The sequence below is a fragment of the Protopterus annectens genome, chromosome 10.part0 (genome assembly GCF_019279795.1).
Source record: "Protopterus annectens isolate FY-2018-M chromosome 10.part0, PAN1.0, whole genome shotgun sequence".
NCBI lineage: Eukaryota > Metazoa > Chordata > Ceratodontiformes > Protopteridae > Protopterus > Protopterus annectens.
In genome coordinates, this window is record NC_056744.1 from 967,007,702 (window position 1) to 967,029,294 (window position 21,593).

At 41.4% G+C, this 21,593-nt stretch overlaps 1 protein-coding gene across 1 annotated transcript in view; it reads left to right on the forward strand.

Annotated features, from left to right (window-relative positions):
• The window catches only part of LOC122814226 (uridine-cytidine kinase 2-like), a 363,423-nt gene that overhangs the window by 42,805 nt on the left and 299,025 nt on the right, over nt 1-21,593 (forward strand). The window lies entirely within an intron of this gene.

Here is a 21,593-nt window from a genome sequence, read left to right on the forward strand (position 1 = left end):
TTCCAGAGAACAATATTTTGTTAGAGTGCATTGAAAAACCTCTGTGCCTTTCCACAGTTATTGGACAGCAAGCTAAGACATTATTGTGGGGGGCAGTTTGCATATCTCTTGTGTTGCTTTGATTAGGGGAAGTTTACATGTTTTTTGTACAGGTCTCTGTTCATGTAGTGTGTATTTGCAGTGGAACTTTTTACACTTGGTAGCTGAGTTTTGCAAAAAGCTTGTCTGAACTGGCTTTGTCAGGTTGTGTGGGTGCTCCCACAATCTGCTTGCTTACCTTGGGAGTCTGTAGGCCTGTATATCCTTGAATTGTATTTCTGTACTGTAGCGTACAGCAGAGGTCCCCAACCACTGGGCCTTGGATCATTGGTACTCGGCCCCACAGAAGTGAAACACAAAAAAGTGAATGTGTGAACGTATGTGTATTAGTGTGTTTGGGTCTGTCCGCATATGAGTGAAAGGGGTGTGTGTGTGTGTCTCTGAGAAAGCAGAAGACTGTGTATGAGAGAGTGAACAGTGCCATCTATCATGACCTTTATTTTACACTCGCTAAACAGTGCTTTTGCTGTTAGTGCGTGTAAAATAAAAATCAAGGAAAATGAAAAAATTGTATATAGTGAATGCGTGCATGAAAGCAGAAGAGAACTGCGTGTGTCTGTGTGAGTGAGAAGAGAGCAATCCCTGGCAGCTGTTTGTGTGTGAGATAGGGAGAGCGATCCCTGGCAGCAGCAGTGATGAGGTTTGCATACCTCTCCACGTCTTGCACAGTAAATCTGGACAGAGCCACAAGTAATAGGTACAGACTTTAAATATTGCTGTTATAAACTCGGAAAGTTGCTAGAATAAGGGGGTCTCCATTAGCATGTATTATAAAAGCAAGGACAGGGTGGAACATATTGCCAAGCAAACCCAAACCATAAAATAAAGAAATGACTCTGAAGCATATCTTGGCTTCAAATCAAGTTTATTAAGTTAATAAAATAACAAAACCGCACTGGAAAAGAGCTACCAATAAACAAAAGATGAACAAAATTGGCTCTCTAGTAGTTTCATACCATAAGCTCCATACTCCTAGAAAAGCACTTATTTTGTGTTTTTTAAAAAAAACAAACAAAAAAAAAAAAAAACAAAACACAGGCCTCCAAGCAAATAAAACGAAAAACAGAACTGTAATAAATGCAGGTTAAGCTCTTTCGTCCCTACCTCAAACTTGGGACTTAATCAGAACAATGTTATACCCAAAATCGCTTGCTTAAATGTAATTGGCTATTGAGTGCAGCAATTTAAGATGGCAATTAAAATGAATCTTGCTGGTACCTTTGCGTTTTCTTAAAGGGCAAAGTACCCCATTTACCTTTACACACAGAAAAATATTCTTTTGTACAGTATCAAATACAAACTTGGATATATGTACAAATTTATATATGTATAAACACATTTATATATGTATAAACACATTGTATTATGTAGCAAGCTATGCAAGAAAAATTCCAACTAAATAATGCAGCTAAAAAATGCAGTTAAATAATTTAAAAATTCAAAGTCCTCTTCTTTAAAACAGGCGAGCTAGAAACCATCAATACCCAGTGGTAAGTGGGATTTTAACTTAATTATTCAGTAAAATTCCAAGTTCAAGAAAAGGTTCCCACCACCTTCCTATTAAATTCAAAGGTACCAGTTCTAAAATACCAGATCTAAACTTGGTAAAACCCGGATATTGTAAAGAATACTTGAACAGCGAGTTATTGATTGTTCTTTTTAGAAATTGCATGCACATGCTCGTAAATCCTAGTTTTTAAGTCTCCCTTCTTTTTTCCCTACATAATAACTACCACATAGGTCACAAACAGCAATACAAAACCGGTCCTTTAGTGTTACAGTTGCCTTTAGTCATTTTAACTGTGCAATCTACATCTTTTAAATCCATACTATCCTTGTCCAAAATGTATGGACATTATCTGCAAGTTGTTGTGCCCTTAATACTTTTAAGTGTGGGGCAACTTGATGTTCTCAGATTTTTAAAGTCTCACTCCATTGGGATTACTTTTAAAAATTAACCAGTTTTTCAAAATAATGTTTCTAATCTCCCTCTCCCCTTGACCATATGGAATAACCATGTTGTGCACCAACAGGTGCCTCAATGGTACGGAGTCCCAATACTCTATCACCTAATGGTTTAAATTTCGTTCCTCAACCTGTTTAATATTTCCACTTTACTAAGCAAATCAGTAGGATAGCCCCTATCTCCATATTCAAGGTGGTGAGATCTTAACACGTTCTTGCTGCTCTAACCAATTTACCTTTGAACATATTCCTTTTGGTGTGCTTAAGATGAAACCTCTTAAAATCTGAATAGTTAGAAAAGGTGAGTTTTCTAAATATTTTTGAACCAAAGGACTGGTTACCATAATCTTTGTATATTGTGATGTCCAAGTAATCCATAGAATGTTCAGAAATAGTTTGTGGTAAATTTTTAAAAAAATGGTCACAAACTATTCAAATAATCCACAAATAGGGGTTGGTTAGACGATTCTCTCCATAAAATAAAAAATATCATCCAGGTATCTTTAAATAACGTAGCAATTGTGAAGATCATTTTGAATTGAGGACATGTTTAAGTTCCCAAGAATATAAGACCATATTAGCATACAAGGGGGCACAGTTTGCCCCATTGCTCATGGGTTTAAGAAAACTATCCCGCAAACATAAAATAAGGATAAATTCCATATTATGTCACTGAAAAACTGTAAGATTTCTGATAGCATCATAAAGTCCAGACCCTCCTCATGGGGTATAGATGTAAATCAATTACATTGACAGTTGAAAAACTACAATCCGTCTAGTTAAAAAAAAAAAAAAAAAAAAAAGTCAATAAATTAAATAAATCCCATGAGTCCTTGAGTCCTTCAAGAGGTATGTAATAGGATCTAAAACATCCTTCAGTAATCCTATCAATAAAAACACTGAGGGGGTGGTTGGGACTACCACTAACTGAGGTAATCATCCTAAAATGTGGGTTATAAATTATTCTTGTGTACCTTTGGTATGCCAAAGGCCACTAGGATCAATGGATGGTCAACTTTAAAAAGCTGTAAAGCTCCTCAGAAATGGCACCATGAAAAAATGAGTCTTCAATATAAATCTTTTTATAGGCTACAAAACTTCATTTTTGGGGGAGGTAGTACAAATATCTTATCGGAAAAAAAACCTCTATCAAAGAGTTAACCTAATCAGTCTTATTACAAATAACTATTCCCCCACCCTTATCAGGTTTCATAAACCATAGTGTCATCGTGCCTCAAACTTTGCATCAATTCGTGCTCGTTCTTAGTCAAGTTAAACCTAGTCTTATTGGTATAAAAATTGGGATTCGTAAAAGTAGAATAGATATCTGCAACACACATTCTCAAAGGCCTGAATAAGTGGGTGTAAAGGGGGGGGGGGTTGAAGCAACTCTTCCTCTTGAATAATAAAGTTCCTGTCCATGGACAATGACAATCCTGGAACACAAGTTGTAAATTAAGCTTTTGTGTAAATAATTTTAATTCAGTAATAGTATCCACCAAACCTATTCTAAAAGGAGGGAGCAAATTTTAAAACCTTTTATGTAGTCCTGTCTCGCCCCGATTCTCTGCTTTGACTCGGCCGATACTAAAGCTCGAGAGCTTTTACTGGCTCAAGGCTATTCCCTATGCCATGGTGCCTCGCGGCAATTCCGCAGATCTCATTTGCCGCGAAAGCTTCAAGGTTGTCTCGTTGCTGGCTCGTTGTCCAAGTAGAACATTTTTTGATAATTTTACATATGTTTGCCTGTATTTCTTCACTTTTTCTATTCAGATAGTTTTACCTATTACCTGTGTGATTGTAGTGAGTGCTTGATCCCCTGTCCCTCTTTCTTAAGGACTGTTAGAGGGTTGTCGTTGCCTGTTTAAATTAGAGGGTCTTTCCTCTGAGTGCTAGTCCTTCTACATATAAAGGAAAGAAGTAAATGTTTTTTTTATAAGTTGTACTTTTGCTTGGTGATGGTTGTACTGTAATTTCTTATTAGAAATATGTCTAAAGGTAAAGACAGTGTAGAATATGAATGGCCAAAGTATGTGCTTAAGGAAATGGCGTACGTGACCATCTGTATACATTGAGATGAACTTTGTACTGTGAACTAGTAAACTGTGAATAGTGGAAAGCACTGAAAAACAGGAGCCTGCTTGAAAGCAGGAAATGTGCCGTATATGGAAGTGTATCCAATTTTTTTTCTCTGCCTAGAGATGTAGTAATGTGAACTTCTTTAAGCCTACGGGTGAACCACTGATTGGTTAATTGTCTCTTATACTAATTTAATAGGTCTAGTTTATATTTTTGTACTGTCAGCAGTATCACCAGTATGTAAGCTTATGCATTCCTTTGTTCGGGGAGTCTCCCTGGTATTTTCCATGAGGCTCCCACGCGTGTGTAATAAATACCACTGAAAGAGAGGAAGAAGAGTCTTGTCTTCATTTAAGGTAAAATGTTACATGCAAAATGATTCACAAGGAGATAATGGGTTTGAAGCGGTCAGGCAGTGAATAGTAGATGTTATTACAGTGATAGTTCCACCCACATCCAACTGGTCCAAAATTAGGTCTGTTCAAAAAGAAGACTAACCTGTGAATGAGTATTTAAATTGTCTCGCTAAAGCCTTTGAGGCTTACTCTGGTTACCCCGAACCCACTGAAGGGCCAGCACAGTAGATTGTTGGCTGCTTTCGTAGATGGGTACACCTACAAGTACGGGATAAACTAAGGGAAGTATGTTTAAACTGGCCTAGTCTTGGCTTGCATGAATTTGTCACACAAGTACAATACCTCTCCAACCACTTGGCACAGGAAAAAAAGGATTTACAGGAAAAATTGGTTAAAGCGCAGATTCAGATGTGTACTGCCTTCGGGCAGCATGGATGGGGAGGACGGGAAAGAGGGAGAGGTGGACGCCAAGGGGCTGGAAAACAGACAAAATTGTCAAAAAAAAAAATCGATCAGCCCCACCCCAAAGCTGCAATAATCAGAAAAAAGGATTTACAGGAAAAATTGGTTAAAGCGCAGATTCAGATGTGTACTGCCTTCGGGCAGCATGGATGGGGAGGACGGGAAAGAGGGAGAGGTGGACGCCAAGGGGCTGGAAAACAGACAAAATTGTCAAAAAAAAATCGATCAGCCCCACCCCAAAGCTGTAATAATCAGACGAGTGTTTCAATTGTGGCTAAGTAGGCCATTGAAAAAATGAATGTCCGTATCTGGCTGAGCAACCTGCCCCCACCCACTGATACGTCACCTCAGTGGAATTCTAATTGGACTCCATCCAATCGGCAGCCATCACAATGAAGGTTCCCTGAACAAAGACAAGTGCCCTTCATCCCTGTGGATCAAGATGGGCCACATGTTACGTTACTTGCCAAAAATAAACCATACCCATTTTTGATTGACACTGGAGCTACTAAATCTGTGTAAGCTGGCGAAGCAGCAATAAATGTTCCCCTCTCCAATAACATAACTAGAGGGGTAGGTGTTTCTGGCATTCCTATTGAATATTCTAAAATCGTTCCAGTAACTTTGGGACCTTTACAAGACAATCGTGCATTTTTAGTAGGGCCCTCAGCACCATTGAATTTATTAGGAAGAAATTTGCTCTGTAAGATGGGAGCAGTCTTCTGCACAGCTGAAGGAGTATATTTTAAAAGTACCTTCAGATAAACAAGGTAGTATTTTGGCTACTTTAGATGAAAATGTCACTCTGCAAACAATGTGTATGCAGTCTGACCTCTAAGAATAAGCATCTAAATTCATTGCCCTCTCATATGTGGACCACTCATGATAATGCTGTTGGGTTTCTGATTTCAGCCACTCCTGTAAAAATAACCTTAAAACCCGGAGCAAAGTTACCTCGGGTACCACAGTACTCTTTGACAGTAGAGGCTACATTTGAAATATTTTCTGCTTAAAAACCTCAGCTTTGGCCGGCTAAGATCTAGCTGTATTCAACTGGACGTATAAGAGAATTTAAGTATCTTTATCTGCACTTTTTTTTTTTTTTTCAAACAATAAAGTTTTTAAATTGATTTTAACTGTGTTGCAGGAATATTAACTGAACTGGAAGTTTTGACTCTGCTCTTCAGTTAGTCCCACCCACCCTGTTTTTGTTTTGGTGTTAATCTTAGTGGCCTTGAAACTGCTCGCCCCTCTTGTAAATTTGTGTTTGGATACTCCTGGGCCCATCTCATTTGCTCACTCAACTGAGTACAGTGAGATCATATTCTGATTTCAGGCACTCCTGCTGTGTACAAAGAGAGCATCTGGGAAACGGAAGAAAAAAAAAATGTAAGCTTGTTTCCTGCCTTTCCTGTTAAGTGGTATAGACTGTAGGTTTCTGAGTTCCCAAGCCCTTCTGTGTTGGAGGGAAGCCTTCTAACTTATTTTTTTTTCTTGTATCTAGCCAGTTTTCTAGTTTCAGCACTCAAATCTGTTTTAAGCGCTACATAAGCTGCAAATTACTACAGCACTCCACTTTCTTCACTTGTCTAGTGGAAAGCTGTTTTTAGTACTTAATAAATAAGCACTTATCCAGGCATGTCTAAGGGTCCGCTCCCAGTGATTTCTCCTGTCTACCTGATGAATCTGGGCATCTTGAGGCAATGCAGCAATTGCCTCATGTACACAGACAACCCTCTCCTCCTACCACCCAACACTACAACTTGTGAGAGATGCACTTATATAGCCAAACTGGAAGCAAAGCTCTCTTCATCCAAGACTGGACTAGACAGTCAAGAGGAGAGGGTAAACACTTGCACCACACTCAACACACAGTCCCTCAAAACCTACACTACCAAAACACACACACAGAAACACAAAACACACGCCTACATTCGCGGAGGCTCTCAATAAAAACCTACCCAAGCATCAGGGACATCCAAAGCATAAATGCAAGCAAACTCCACCCCCCAACGCAACCCAAATGACACATAGCCCACAAACTCAGTGTGCCACTCAACCACAGCCCATAAGGCATAACAACGTACCCAACACTCTAGTCATAGGTGACACTCTAGTCAGGCACACTGATGTTCACTCACTAGACTGAACAAGGAGAAAGTTACTGTCAGCTGCCTGTCGGGTGCCAGGATCCGCCACATAACGCATGCACTCGGGTCACTCCACAATAAGTACAAATATGACACTGTTATTGTCCATGTTGGTGTAAATGACCCAAGACGTACCTCCCTGGACTACATGAAAAGAGACATGGAGGAGCTCTACGATCTTGTATCCCAGGCAGGTATGACCCTAGCCCTGAGTAGCATCCTGCCATCACCTAGAATGATACCACAGTACAAGGACAAAATGACTGACTTCAACAATTGGCTAAGCTTCTGGTGTCATTCTAAGGGGATCCAGTATTTGTCTGCCTGGGACGACATGATCGACAGTCCACGATGCTTTGCCAGAGATGGCCTGCACCTGTCGCCCTTAGGATTCCGGATACTGGCTAAGACTCTTGCCACCCCTATAGTGCCTTTTTTAGGCAAGGTTCAAATGACAAATTCACCACCGTAACAGGTACAAGCAAGCAAAATCTGAGGGTAATGCTACTCAGTGCTAGAAGTCTAAACCTCAAAATGCACTCACTCGAGGCACTCCTTAAAATAGAGAACATTGACATCTGTGCAGTGACAGAGACCTGGTTCAAAGCTCCAGAGAGCACCCCTGCATTACCAGGCTTCAATTCATACCACACCTTTCGGCCACCTAACCCAGAAAGAAGCACTCCTCATTTCTTGATGGGTGCAACCCAACACCCTAATGGGCAATTTCAACTACCCCACCATTAACTGGGAAAACTACTCATGTACCAACTCTCTTGCTCAACGTTTTCTAGAATTCATAAATTCCAACGCTTTGGATCAACTTATTCTCACCCCCACCAGGGGCAGCAATATCCTAGACCTGGTCATTACCAACATGGGAAACCGGTGTTCCACACCAGAGGTCAATTCCTCATTGGTCAGATCCGACCACAAGCTTATCAGCCTAGACATCCACCCCCAGCCCCAATTAGGGAAACAATCGTAAAAAACTTCTCAAAAGACAACTTCACACTTCTTAAGACACAAGTGGCAAACTTCATGACACCCATGCAGACGGACAATAGAGGTATGACTGCCGAATCCTACACAAATGCGCTTTATAAGCACTTACACGAGTGCATGGATCATGCTATCCCTAATAGAACCAAGATGTTCTCCAAATAAAGGAAGCCAATCTGGTGGTCCTCTGCCATAAACAAACTCTACAACAGAAGAAAGAAACTGTTGCAAAAAGGAGAAAATCCCATGACTGGAGGAACTCCCTGGTCAACCTCGGTAAGAAGCTGAGGTCCCTCATAAAATCCTCCAAAGCTAGTTACGAAAACAAAATTGCCACTGACTCTAAAGACAACAACCACAAAGCATTCTATAGCTATGTCAAGAATCTAAATGGGAACACTCAGATCTGCTCTGAGTTGCAGCATAATGGCACTAAATATACGGAACAAACTGATATTGCCAACATCCTAGCAGATAGGTTCAGTGCTAACTGTACCCCCCTCTCACCTCCTAGAGGGCCCATCTCTATACCGGAAGAATGCAAAGTTCCTATAATCATGGCTGCACAGGTAAAGAAAACACTCTCCAAAGCCAAGAACACAGCATCCATGGGACCTGACAATATCCCACGCTGCATTCTACACAAACTACAGAATGAACTGGCACCCTACCTAAGCACCATATTCAATCATAGCCTCACCTCAGGCTTTGTACCCACTGAATGGCGCACCGCGACAGTTATCCCACTCCACAAAGGGGGAGCCACTTTGGACCCCGGGAACTACCACCCCATTAGCCTGACGAGCCTGGTCTGCAAGACCATGGAACGTATCATCATGGAACTCCTAAACAAAGACATTGGTAATCTCCAAACTCTGGACCCTACTCAGTTTGGATTTGTAAAAGGCAGATCATGTCTCCTAAACCTGATTGACTTCTTTGAAGCCGTCACCAAAGCCATAGATGAGGGTAAAATGGTTCACACAGCTTATCTAGATCTCGCCAAGGCTTTTGACACCATCCCCCACTCTGGAATTATAGATAAGCTCACTAAATTAGGTGTAAATCCCTATGTCACAAGATGGGTTGCCAACTTGCTCACGGACAGAACCCACACTGTGAAAGTAGCGGATTCTGAATCCGACATCAGACCAGACCAGTGACAAGTGGAGTACCACAGGATTCAGTCCTGGGTCCTCTCCTGTTTGGTATCTACTTTTCTGAAGTGCAGGCCAACACAGAGGGTCTTTGGCTAACAAAGTTTGCAGATGACTGCAAACTAGGAGCCATAATCGAAACTCCTAAAGATGTGGACAAACTACAAAAGGGCCTCACTGAGACGGATACCTGGTGTCAAAGCCATGGCCTGAAGCTCAATGCCAAAAAGTGTATTGTCATCCCCTTTGGCAAAAACTCTGTACCCATGAACTACCACATAGCTGGTAGTCTACTTAATGCCGAAAATGTGATGAGACCTTGGGACACAGGTGGACAGTAGTCTCTCCTTTGATAATCACATCGCCACAGTGGTCAGGAAATCCTACGTGGCTCATATCGCAAAAGGTTTCTCATCCAGAAAAAAAAGTCATTATTCCCCTCTACTTATCACTCATTGTACCCATTATAGAGTACAACGCCCCTTTTGGTATGTATCTCACAAGACATCTACAACTGGAAAGACCACAGAAATACCTCACAAAGATGATTACTGGCCTCAAACAGATGCCCTATGCAGACGGTCTCAAAAAGCTACAGCTTTACTCCATTGCATATCGCCTACTCAGGGGCGATCTCTGCCTAACATACAAAGCTATGTCAAACCCAGAGCTGTTGGACATGCTCCACTTAAAGAAATCCCAATCCCTCCGAGCTACACGCTCTAGGGACCTTAACCTTGTCACCACAATAAACAGAACATACTGGAGGGATAGATTCCTGTCCCAGAGACTTCCCATACTCTGGAACAGACTACCTATCTATGTCAATCAGAGCTCCTCATTAGCACTCTTCAAGAAAAATCTTGATTGGATGGGAAATGGGAAATTCACCCCGGGGATCATTTCTGTGGCTCTGCTAGACAGTGGCACAGGAAAATAATTTTCTTGGGTGGCGAAAGCCAGGGTACATTTTTTGGCTAGGCTTGTATGGGCCCTAGGGCCGATGGCCTAGTACCTACCTATGAACATCTGGTATTGCCCCTGTCATTTCTGCTTTGGTACAACAAGGAATGGAGTACCTACAAAAAGTCCATGTAATACTCCAATTCTACTGGTAAAAAAAAAAAACCTGGTAAATAAGCTTACAGATTTGTGCAAGACTTGCAAGAAAGTCAAAGCTGTCTTGCCTGTTTTTCCAATTGTACCAGACCCAGCTACGGTTTTAAGCTGCATCCCACCTACAGCACGTTTTACGGTTATAGATACATCAGCTTTTTTTCTATCCCAGTACATGCAGATGGTCAGTATTTGTTTGCATTCACTTAGGCCAACAGTATACTTGGACACAACTACCCCAAGGAGGATATGTAGAATCTCCAACACTATTCTCTAGAGAGATGCATAGACAACTGCAGGATTTGGTTACCACCACGTTCAGTATTGGTCCAATATGTAGACTATATTCTTATAGCTTCACAAGATACCAAGTCTTATATAGAGGGCAGACTTTTAGTTTTAAAGTTTTTAACTGAACGAGATTTTAAGGTAAATAAATCTAAACTGCAGTTCTGTCAAGAAAAGGTACAATACCTGGTACACATCATTTCTATGGGTTCACGTCAAATACTTCCAAGTAAAATTACCTCTGTCCAGACTGCACCCTGCCCTGTAACTCTGGCAACTCCAGGGATTCCTCGGCCTAGCAGGTTATTGTAGACAGTGGGTGCCCAATTTTTCAAAAATTTCGGCCCCTCTGTTACAGCTTTAAAAAAAAAATCAGACCCTCTGCCTTGGTCCCCTAAACATAAAAACGCATTTCATAAAGAACACTGCCCTTCTGGTTTTAAAAAATGCGACAAGTGTTCTCAAAAAATGTCATTGACCGTCACACTAGCTGTGTGTACCATCTTGGAGAGGCTCGTTTACAAGAACCTTGTACTTCCTGTCATGCTTTCAGCACTAGGATTCTTAATGAAAGAAAAAGAAAACTGATAGACAGGGGCCTTATGACTAGTTCCTTCCAGGAACAGCTGGAACTTGGTCAAGTTCCCAAAACTCCTAAAAGAAAGTCTCCATCTGTTCCGGCTTCGGAACCATCAAAGAAATCTAAAACGACAGAGCCGAGTAGTTCTGGCTCTGATTCTGCTTCTTCAGTCTCGGTGCTTTCTGTTTCTTCGGTGCCAAGGCAACCTTCTATGTCGAGACACTCTCCTGTTTTGGATCAGGTTTCACCAACCTTGAGATCTCCTATCTCCACTCGTTCCTCGTTCCTCCAGGACACTTTCTGATGAGGATGTTGAGCAGGTGGTGAAAAGGCTGCTCTGTGACTCGGCGCTGGCTAAAATTTTTTTAGCTCCTCCAGACCCAAAGGCTTCGGAGCCGTCCCATCTTCAGGCTATTTGCTCCTCCGACTTCTTCACTCTGTCTAATGCTTCGGGTCCTTTAGTGCCGGAACCTTCGGTTCTGAGAATTCTTCCTGCTTCCTCGGAACCAATAATTCTATCCTCATCAGCTCAGTATGGAGCCGAGGGCTCTGGGAGCAGACTTATTTTGGGTTGACTCCAAGAGGGATAGTCGCCCCGTTTTTTCTTTGGAACTGACCGACCCTCTTGGTGCATCGGCTCAAGTGAGCTCTGCTCCCACATCTGCTTCGGAACCTGTCCCTCCTGCTCTGGGTCTAGCTTCAGTTTCCTGGGAGCGGAGGTCTTCTTCGGAGTAGGGTGGTAAGGCCTTCGAAGCAATAGAGAAAGCTTTGTCTAATGCCAAAGCCCTGCCTTTGGACCCAGTGTCCCTCCAGTAGCCGGTAGCAACCTCTTCTCCCCCTCCTGCCCCTAAGCATAGGCAACCAGAGACTCAAGGAGCCCCCATTGCAGGTGTCCCCTCTTCAGAGACCTCCCCAGATTCTCACTGGAGAGGTCCCTTGGAAGACCCTTTGCACGAGGAAGCACATTGACTCACCTGAGTCTGTCACTTATGACAATAATTTGGATGAGTCAGGAGGGTCCTCCAAGATCCCTTTCTGAAGATATCTCCTTTGCAGACTTCCTTGAAATCCTTATAGACAGAGGGGTGATTGGAAGACCTCTAACCCTACTGAGGATGAATCTGTCTACTTTTTTGAGACTTTTGGTTCCAGACCTCCCACCTCCTGGGTAACACTGCCATATGACCAACTTTTAGGGGACATATCCCAGAAAGCTTGGACCCCCCCTGGACAGAGTGGAGCCTGTCCCGAGGAGGCCAAACAAATTTGACCGCTCCGGAAGAAAAATCTTTTTCTAAGGGAGTTCCTATGGATGCGATGGTGGTAGCAGCGGCCACAAAGGAGTTGTCAGACGTCCTCAAATATCCATCCTCCTAATAGTCTAGAATGATGGATAGGTATGGAAAGTGTACCTTTTCTTCAGCATTTACCTTGCAATCACTGAATTACCTGTCCCATTTTACTAGACTTCAAAGGGATCTCCTGAAGGAGTTGGAAGATGCCCTTCAGGGTTCAGTAGCTTCGGGATCCACTGCTAAGGTATCTGTGCAGCTTTCCACCCTTATCTCTATTGCCAACTCCTCCATGAGGCTGATTTCCTATGCAGCTGATGGAGTGAGCAGGGATCTCTTAAGAGACATTCCTGGATGTGTCTTTGCAACTTTACGGAATCCTTAAGTCTTCCTTTACCAACATCCCCTTTGATGGTTCAGCTCTTTTTTGAACCTCTGGTAACAGGGACCTTGAATACAAAAGAATAAAACCAAGACCAATCCAAACGAAATAAAATAAAGTCCTGGACTCCACCTTGAGTACAAAATTACTTTTTTATATTTCCAATAACACCACAGATGAGCGCTTTCGTCTAATGACTACACTTCATCAGATGAAAGCACTGGTACCAATAACAACTTTTATACATTGCATCACATACAACAATTAACACCGAATTAACATTTTAAAGTGACATTTCCGTTGAACATTAACTTTCCTATTTAAATGTATCATAAAAAATATAGGGCATGTTAATTACTTAAATAAATGAATGAATGAATTTCCACATTGTTGCACCTTTTTGAACACCTTAACTTTTTTCACATTGTATAGTCACTTGTAAAGTGTAACTCAAACAGATTACACATTTTCTGCTTTCTTATGCAATACAGATTTTATACTGATATTAAGACCTGGTAAAGTATTCGATTTTAACCTAAGTTGCCATAGCAGTTCCTTGTACAATAGTGCATTTTTTGTGTCACCCCTTCTCTTAAAAAATCCCTGTTGACTGAGTCAATTATACCAAATTTATATCCTAAAAATGGAGAACAAGATAAACTATGTTTATACAAAGCACTTGTTTCCTTGTGGGTCCTGATGTCGTATATATGTTCATAGATACGCTCCTTAAATGTCCTCTCTCTTTCCTATATAATATGCACTGCATCCAGTTCATAAAGCCATATAAACTAGCATTTTGGACTTACAATTCCCTTTGATAAATCTTACCACACTGTTAAGACCATTATTTAACTTAAGTTAAATAATGATTTTTTTTACTTGTGCAGCCGTGATTAGTGATTTACAGGTGTTTTGCATTCTTGCGGTATAGAGGTGGGCCCTTTAGGGGATCAGAGAGTGGTAAAGTTGGCACTGAACCTATCTGCCGGGATGTTGGCAATATCAGTTGATTCTGTATATTTAGTGCCATTGTGCTGTTAACTCAGAGCAGGTCTGAGTGTTGCCATTGAGATTCTTGACATAGCTATAGAATGCTTTGTGGTTGTCTTTATAATCGGTGGCGATTTTGTTTTCGTAACTAGCTTTGGAGGATTTTGAGGGATCTCCGCTTCTTAGTTCCTCCAATCATGGGATTTTACTCCTCTTTTTTTTTTTTTTTTTTTTTTGCAACAGTTTCTTCTGTTGTAGAGTTTGTTTATAGCGGGGGACCACCAGATTGGCTTCCTTTTTTGGGGAATAGCATCTTGGTTCTATTGTAACCACTCGTTATTTAACTGATGAATTGCTATAACAACCAAAACGAAATGACCAGTGAAAAACAGCTCTACTTTCCAAATACACTTTTAATCAAAGAACACATTTCTCTTAGCGCCTCAGCCGTAGCCTTTACAGAGGTTGTTATAGCATCTTGGTTCTGTTAGGGATTGCACGATCCATGCACTCGTGTAAGTGCTTATAAAGTGCAATTGTATAGGATTCAGCAGTCTTATCTCCATTGTCCGTTAGCATGGGTGTTGTGAAGTTGCTTTTGGAGACATTTTTTACGGTGGTTTCCCTAATGGGGGGGTGGGATGTGGATGTCTAGGGTGATTTGCTTGTGGTCTGATTTGACCAACGAGGAATTGACCTCTGGTGTTGAACACCGGTTGCCCATGTTGGTAATGACCAGGTCTAGGATATTGCTGCCCCTGGTGGGGGTGTGGATAAGTTGATCCAAGGCATTGGAATTTATGAATTCCAGAAAACGTTGAGCACAATGAGTAGTTTTCCCAGTTTAAATGGTGTGGTAATTGAAATCGCCCATTATTAAGGTGTTGGGTTGTACCCTAATATTTTCCAGTGTATCAGGAAATAAGGAGTGGGAATCCTGGGGCATGGTGGATCTGTAGCGAGCTACAATTTGCATTGCGGTTTTGCTCCGAGTTAGTTGCACTTTGGATGATCTCTGAGCAACTAGCCTGGAGGTGTGGATATCCTTAATGAATGTGGACACACCTCTGCCTTTGGTGCTTTGGTCCAGGTTAGGTGGCTGAAAGGTGTGGTATGAATTTCAGCCTGGTAATGCAGGGATGCTCTCTGGAGCCTTGAACCAGGTCTCTGTCACTGCACAGATGTCTATGTTCTCCATTTTAAGGAGTGCCTCGAGTGAGTGCATTTTGAGGTTTAGACGTCTAGCATTAAGTAGCATTACCCTCAGATTTTGCTTGCTTGTACCTGTTACAGTGGTGAATTTGTCATTTCAGTCTTGCCTAAAGGGACTATAGGGGTGGCAAGAGCCTTAACCAGTATCTGGAATCCCACGGGCGACAGGTGCAGGCCATCTCTGGCAAAGCGTCGTGGTTTGTCGATCATCTCATCGCAGGCAGACAACTGGATCCCCTTAGAATGACACCAGAAGCTTAGCCAATTGTTGAAGTCAATCATTTTGTCCTTGTACTGTGGTATCATTCTGGGTGAGGGCAGGATGCTACTCGGGGCTAGGGTCATACCTGCTTGGGCTACAAGATCAGAAAGCTCCTCCATGTGTCTCTTCATGTAGTCCAGGGAGGTACGTCTCGGGTCATTCACACCAGCATGGACAATGACAGTCATATTTGTACTTGCTGTGGAGTGACCCGAGTGCATGCGTTATGTGGCGGATCCTGGCACCTGACAGGCAGCTGACAGTAACTTTCTCCTTGTTTAGCCTGGTGAGTGGAACATCAGTGTGCCTGACTGAGTCCCCTATGACTGGAGTGTTTGGTACATTATGCCTTATGGGCTGTGGTTGAGTGGCACACTGAGTATGTTGGCTGTGTCATTTGGGTTGTGTTGGGGGGTGGAGGTTGCTTGCATTTCTGCTTTGGAGGTCCCTATTTGGGTAGATTTTTTTTTTTTGAGAGCCTCCGTGAATGTAGGTGTGTTGTGTTTGTGTGTGGTTTGGTGGTGTAGGTTTTGAGGGGCTATGATGTGTGGTGTGCTGCAAGTGTTTACCTTCTACTGTTTACTGTCTAGTCCAGTCTTGGGTGAAGAGAGCTTTGCTTCCAGTGTGGTTATATAAGTGCACCTCTCACAGGTTGTAGTGTTGGGTGGTAGGAGGAGAGTGTTATCTGTGTACATGAGGCAATTGCTGCATTGCCCCAAGGTGCACAGATTCATCAGGTAGACTGGAGAAAACACCGGGAGCTTGACCCTTAGACATGTCTGGATAGGTGCTTATTTATTAAGTACTAGACAAGTGAGGAAAGTGGAGTGCTGTAGTAATTTGTAGCTTGTTTTATTTATTGCATTTGTTTACTGGGATAGGTCCACTGGGCCCAAGAGCCCATTTTCAGTGGAGGCCCGGGGAGAAAAGCTCCAACGAGATGCAAAAAAAAAAATATAAACATTAATTAGTACAGAAGCAAAAAGTGTTTAATAGTAAATATATTAACATGTATAGCATGTATACATAAAAGCAGGAATCTAGTTTGTTTGATTACAGCAATATATACAGAAAATATACATTAAAGCAGAATTCAATCAGATTGGTATAAACAGAGATCAGTATTATTGTACCAGAATCAACAAGTGAAGATAAAAATAAATATGGAGAAAATATCAGTCACTAGTAGCAAAAGACGTAGGAATTTAGTAATCATATAAGGAGAGTGAAGAGGTTAGGTTATAGAGCAGGAACATTGCCAGGAAGAGTTGAGATGATTTTTCAGCATTTGTTTGAAGGAGGTGGTGCTGCCTGTGTTTCTTATAGAAGGCAGAAGTGAGTTCCATAGTTTGGCGACTGTGACTGCATAGAGGAGTTGACCAGCAGGTAAAGTGGGCTTATCTACTTAGTGAAGTAGATGATTTTCAGATCTTAGATGCTTGCTGGAATGGTATTTGGCAAGTAGAGTTGAGAGAGCAGGACAGTCTGTGGGTCTGTAGATTATTTTGTGCACAGTAGTTAGTTGGGTGAATGAGAGCTGGTGGGGGAGTTCCAGCCACCCTAATTGTTTCAGTGACTTACAGTGGTGGGATGAGAGTGTGGCCTTGGTGGCAAATTTTGCTATTCTGTTGTAACACATAGCAAGTTTGGATTTTGTAGAATTTCGGATATTAGTGAGGAGAGGGGCACCATAAAAGAGAGAGGGTAATAAAAAGGTAGTTGCAAGGGTTTGTCTAGTAGAGAGGCTAAGAAAGTGTTGGTGCCTGTAGAGCATACCAAGCTTTCGTTGTTTTTTTTTGTTATTGTTTGTGTAGGTCAAAGTTAGGGTTTTCATCTATAATAATGCCTAGTAATTTAGTGTGTTGGACAACTTCTATAGTGGTATTGTCTTGGGCTTGTATAGTGAAGAGTTTTTTTATCAAATGGAGTGGTTTTCCTAGGGGTAAAAATTACTAGTTTAGTTATTTTTGGATTTAGGGCAAGATGATTGTTAAGCATCCAAGATTCAGTAGATGTGAGGGCATTCTGGGTAATTTGCTGGAGTTCAGAGCTGGAATTTGCAGTGCATATTATTTTAGAGTCATCAGCATACTGGATTACTGAGCATTGTGGGAGCATGGTGTTAAAGTTGTTAATAAAGATGCTAATTAAGAGAGGACCAAGTATGCTTACAGTGCTGAAACTAGAAAACTGGCTAGTTCTAAGAAACAAAATTAAGCTAGAAGGCTTCCCTCCAACACAGAAAGGCTTGGGGGTTCAGAAGCTTACAAACAGTCCTGGATACAGCAAATCTGTATCTGGACTAGACAACTTATAGGAAAGGCAGGAAACGAGCTTAGAAATATATATTTTGGAAAGGAGGAGCAGAAGCTATGGGTTGGCCTTCTCAAATGTTTTCCCTGGAATAGGTAGAATGAGGTAATGACACTAGACTGGGAGGAGTGTCCCAGATCAAATTTACAGTAGGGGTGGGCAACTGCAAAGCTTCTTTACAATGTCTGGGTTTTACCAAGTTTAGGTTTGGTATTTTAAAATTGGTACCTTTTGAATTCAAGAGGAAGGTGGTAGGAACTTTTTCTTTGAACTTAGGAAATTTTAATCGGTATTATTGACTTGGTTTCTCTCGCCTGTTTTGGCTTTGAATTTCTAAATTATTTAACTGCAATTTTTTTTTTTCCCATTATTTAGTTGGGATTTTTATCTTGCATAATTTGCTACATAATACATTTTTATATAATGTGTGTGTGTGTGTGTGTGTGTGTGTGTGGTGTGTGTGTGTGGTGTGTGTGTGTGGTGTGTGTGTGTGGTGTGTGTGTGTGTGGTGTGTGTGTGTGGTGTGTGTGGTGTGTGTGTGTGGTGTGTGTGTGTGTGTGTGTGTGTGTGTGTGGTGTGTGTGTGTGTGTGTGTGTGTGTGGTGTGTGTGTGTGTGGTGTGTGTGTGTGTGTGTGTGTGTGGTGTGTGTGTGTGTGTGTGTGTGTGTGTGTGTGTGGTGTGTGTGTGTGTGTGTGTGTCTGTCTCTGTGGTGTGTGTGTGTGTGTGTGTGTGTGTGTGTGTGTGTGTGTGTGTGTGTGTGTGTGTGTGTGTGTGTGTGTGTGTGTGTGTGTGTGTGTGTGTGTGTGTGGTGTGTGTGTGTGTGTGTGTGTGTGTGTGTGTGTGTGTGTGTGTGGTGTGTGTGTGTGTGTGGTGTGTGTGTGTGTGTGTGTGTGTGTGTGTGTGTGTGTGTGTGTGTGTGTGTGTGTGTGTGTGTGTGTGTGTGTGTGTGTGTGTGTGTGTGTGTGTGTGTGTGTGTGTGTGTGTGTGTCTGTGTGTCTGTGTGTGTGTGTGTGTGTGTGTGTGTGTGTGTGTGTGTGTGTGTGTGTATGTGTGTATATATATATGTATATATATATATATATATATATATATATATATATATATATATATATATATATATATATATATATGTATATATATATATATTTTTTGATTAGAGATGCTAAGCTACCGTAGGTTGGGAGAAGTGTTCCAGTGAGTACGAAGGCTTTAGGAGGACATGTCATTCATCATTTTTCATATCCACCAGATTAAACTGTGGGGCCAGCCATTTTTGAGTACCGTACAATAGGCCAAGAGTTTGTTCTGTACAATTGATTTTTGCTTAACTTGGTTCCATGGTATGTGATAGGGTTAAGATTCAGGGCTAATGGGAATGGAGAGCGGGGATTTGCTAGCAAATAGAGGGAATTGAGACACTTCTTCGGCTGGGTTGAGAAGACTGAATTCTGGCTATGGTAGGACAAACTGTAAACTGAGGCAAGAAAATGCAATTTTAATGTATGGCTGGTAAAATTTTGTGAACGGGCACTCTGCTGTGGTGGGGAACACCCAAGTTTGGGAACCTTGCTCTTTTGGCCTCTGGGGAACGAATATGCTCTAATAGTAGAATGAAGTGGCCAGCTAACAGGGTAAAGTGTGCAAATGAGCCAGAACTGCCCCCATCAATTGGTCATTTGCAGCATATTCATAGCCAGTGACCTTCCTAAAGTGCAGAGTTTCCAGATTGTGAACACCAGTTGTATATGTCTCTCTTTCTGGTTGTGGGTCTTTAACCCAAATTCTGTAGTCGCTTATGCTGGGGGGTCCAGTAGCCTGTATTATCTGAACAATATGAAGTCTAAAACTCAAATGCCTGTCATTATTTAATGACTTCAATCCCCAGTCATTTGTCAGAAAACTACACATTTTGAGGATGAGACCACACATTTTTCCCAAAAATATGGACAGTTGAAAGGTATGTTGTGACTCGTAGCTCAAGATATTTGAATAAACCTAAAATAAATGGGGGACAAACGCTCAAAATGGGAACATTTTACTGAGTTTACTTTTATTAGGGTTTGTGTTGGCAAACCTTTTCTGAAACGGAGGTATGCGTGAGAAAGTCTTAAGAGTAAGAGACTGAAAAATAAAGAAAATGCCTGGATATTTGTGTTAAATTTTGGATGTAAAATGCTTCCTCTAACACCAAGCTATACTACAGCAAGTTTGGAACATTAGGTGGAGGAACTGTTGCATCGGAAATGTATATAAAAAATATGGTATTTAAACAAAACAAGCAAGTAGAACACGGCCATTTTTAAGAGCGCCCATTCTCTAAGCACAATAATGCCCTCCACGGTATGTATTAGTGTGTAATGCCCTTCAGGGGTGTCAAGTCTGTAGCATCCCTGGGTGGGTGTTAATTACACACCAACACACAACCTGTCATCGCATTATTGCTTGTTTTATATGCGAGTGATGACCAGTCCTTGGAAAATGGTCTTACATGAAACTGGTCTGTGGTGCAAAAAAGGTTGGAGACAATTGGTGTACAGTGTCAGTACTGGCAAAATACTGCAGAGTAGGCTAATGTGGCATTACTGAAATCCTGCTTTTTTTTTTGTTTGCAGCATTTGTTTTTGTCTGCATTGAATTAGGGTCTTGACTTGTCTGGTGGGAGTTAACTCATGTAGGCATCTGAGTACTACCTCATGTCATTAAATAGATTTATATTTTCAGTGTCAGTGGCTGAACATGTAGAACAGTTGCCTCTAGTGTTTGGAAGATCATAAGGCTGTAAGAAGTTCCCATCTTAGGTGATTGCAGTGCCAGTAATGGAAAATTAATCCAATGCAAAATAAGAGATTAACTTTTGAACGTGCCATTCTTCGGATGAAACTTTGAACTGGGTCCCATCTGCCTGAGTGGGTGGTAGCTCACATGCCCTAGCCAAATTTCACCTGGTCACTGAGTAAATGCATTTCTTCTCAGTGTTCTTTCTTTTGTGCCTTTGCATAGCATGTGGAGTTCTGCTGAGAGCCAATCCCCAACATAATGCTGTATTTTAATTTTCTGTCTGTCCTACGATTTCACAGTTTTGACTCTGTATTCTCTGCCCCCTCTTCATCCCTCTAATATTCCCATGCCATTTTCTGTTCTGTCCTACGATTTCACAGTTTTGACTCTGTATTCTCTGCCCCCTCTTCATCCCTCTAATATTCCCATGCCATTTTCTGTTCTGTTCTGCCATCCACCAGATGTTGCTGTATGTGTTATGCTTTGTTTTTATGCGTCTGACTCCTTCTTTTCAGTTCATATTTTGCTTTTTATTTGTAGTATAGCATCTGGATTTTTGTGATTTACATGTTGCTGTAACACGCAGTGTTTTTTCATAACTTGTCACAATTTGCATCGAATTTTGTCACTTAATTGGATTGATTTACTGCATGTTATTGCTGTATTTTCTTTTCTGTCATCTGGGCTGCCTTTGTTTAAATGCTTAAGTGAGCAGCGTTGTGGGGCTGCCTGGTTAGCAGTTGAGTAATTGTACAATAATGAAACTTGTATGGCAGAACAGAACACAGTAGTACATAGTGTACCTGTCGCTGCAGAAGAGTTCCAGAAAACTTGTTTAACTACTGTGTTGTATGTGACTGGTCATAAAGTGCTTTAATACAAGCTTGATGTCTGCACTGTTAATGTAATTTGTATAGCGTATAGGCTGGCAGCATTCCATTAACTATTGGGAGTAATGATTCATAACATTAAGCAGATGCAGGCACACTTTTGTGTATGCTCTACTTGTGCATACTGTGTTTCAGTGAATCATTTAAACTGTCTTGTGTTCATGGAGCTCCTTTTGAATAGCAAAACAGTTATGGGCCTTCATTGTAGACTTATTTT